The following is a 2,385-nucleotide window of genomic DNA, read 5'->3' as shown; positions in this document are numbered from 1 at the left end:
CTTGTATGGAGCCGGCTCAATGCTGATTTGAGCCTGCTCTAAATTTTTTTAGAGCAGGCTCTTTCCAATTTGATGCGTACTATGATTTTTCAGCTACTGTTTGGGCACTTGGGGTTTCTGAACAGTTTTAAAACTTTAATGGGGTTTTTAATAATTAATTTAACATATAATCAAGGTCTTGAATTTCATAAAATACCCCCTTTGTTTTAATAGAATTAACAGTGCGCTAATTAACGACTTTACATGCTGTTAACGGCAGGAAGGAAATTTATTGCCTAATTTTAATTTGACAATTGAAGGTGCTATAACATGATCCTAAATTAAGTTTTAAATGCACGGTGAAGTCTTTTAATTTACGAATTGGACTTGCGGCATAGTGCATGGCTCTATGCTAAAAGATAAAACAAAATACAAGTATACAACATAGTACGCTGTTACCGGATGGAAAGAACTAAATTGCTTAAATTAATTTAGTAATTTATTGGACTATAGTATGATTATAGAATTTATTTTGAATGCATAAATGAGTCATTGATATAATAGATTTGATCCATACATGCTTCGGATGCTAGTTGTGGAACTATTAAACCGTTTCCTGCAATTACAAAGTTTAACTCTTGAATTTAAATTGCTAAAACTTTAAACACTTTTTTGCAATGATTTGGATATTGGTTTTGGACTGTAAATTACTAGCTTATTATTTATGTGTCGTAATTTACATGGATATGGAGGATTGTATGCACCGGTATGGGATGGTGACATACTAGGGATGGTTTAGCTCAAAACGCTTAAACTTAACCTATCGGATTAAAGGAATGGATTGGAAAATATTGAATCCTAACTGTGACTAAGTCAGATCAACTGTGACTAAGTTAATTGGCTTCCTGGATTAATGGATGGAGGTTAAGCCATATCAACTGAATAAGTTGAGTGACTAACTAGTATGTTTTGTATGTCTCCTCAAAAAATAATTGAATGACATATTATGGTTTTGGATGGATTTTAGATATATGATTATGGTACCACAATATGAGCTTGAGTCTCAGTGTCATTGGTTAGGGTGCGTATATGCAGTGGATGTGTAGCTGGATATAGTAGGTAGGTGTACCCTGTTAGGTCTAGGTACTCATGCCCACCCTTGGGTGCGTTTTCGCATATTGCCTTCTATTCAGGTTGAAACCCCTACTGTAGTCCAGTGAATGTCCCTCAGTGTGGATATATATATATATATATATATATATATATATATATATATATATATATATGTATGTATGGACTTGATAGATATTGTGAGGTATCTATAATGTATCTGCGTATCGGGTCACTGTATGGATTGTAGTTAGTTTAGAACTTGCTCGTGGGTCTGACCCACTCTTCTATTATTCTTTTCAGGTACAGGACGGTTCCAGCCTTAGAACTTGATCGTGCTGTTCGATGACAGTTTCCATTCGTCAGATTACGTAGGACTTCTCACGATATTTCAATTTTATTTACTTTCAGTTTTCAGTTTAGTTGGGATTTTATTTAGGGGTCCACTAGATGGATTTCCGAGTTGTAATCATGGAGGTTTTGGATGTTGGATTTTATTAAGTTTTCTCGGTTGAGGATTCTACATTAGTATTCATTTCAGCTTTTAATATTTATTCTTATTTCATTTTATCATCTGTGTTCGTTATAAAATATTTATTGTTTGATATTCCCTCGGGTTTGGGCCTGGGCCTGATCAACCCGCGTCTCAGATTCGAGTGGTATCACAATTACTTAGTGCAAACATTTCATTTGTTGGTTTTAAATGGAAGAAAAGGTTGCACAATCTGACATTGGCTTCATTAAATGATACATCAGAAAGAAATACTCTCCTCTGTAATGGATTGTGCGCGGTTTGGAGGCGACAATAGGATGGTGTAAATAGTTGACCTCGTGCACTGGAGTTTTCTCTCAGGAGGTTGTTTGCTTGTGATGTTTTCCTTATTGGAAGCAAGGAGTTTTTGAAGAAAAGTCAGTTTTATGTATTAAATTGCCTTTTTACGGAATGTGTTTATAAATTTAAGTGGTAGCCTATAATTTAGCGTTACCAAAACGCTAGTGTTGGGTGCATAAAAGTTTTGCAAATCTATGCTATTGAATTTGGTGGCATATGGTTTATACCCAGTTATAAATATTGGGTAAGGATGAGTTGATGTTACCTACAACCTACGTGTCATATATTTTTGTGTTTCTTAAATATAGGAACCATTAAGTTTCTAGGAGGAGTTGGGATTCAGTTGAGCCCATACACAGAGGCAGCGTCCCCAACAGAACGGAAATGAAAAAGAATTCAGAGTTTCGTGAATTCCGAGGACATAATTCCTTTTGTTAGGGGGGAAGAATGTAAGACCCTTAGTT

The sequence above is a fragment of the Cornus florida genome, unplaced genomic scaffold (assembly GCF_030987335.1).
Source record: "Cornus florida cultivar Cherokee Brave unplaced genomic scaffold, ASM3098733v1 CherokeeBrave_3.0.0_Hap2_Chr06, whole genome shotgun sequence".
NCBI classification, from domain to species: Eukaryota; Viridiplantae; Streptophyta; class Magnoliopsida; order Cornales; family Cornaceae; genus Cornus; species Cornus florida.
Note: the sequence above shows the minus strand (reverse complement) of the source record.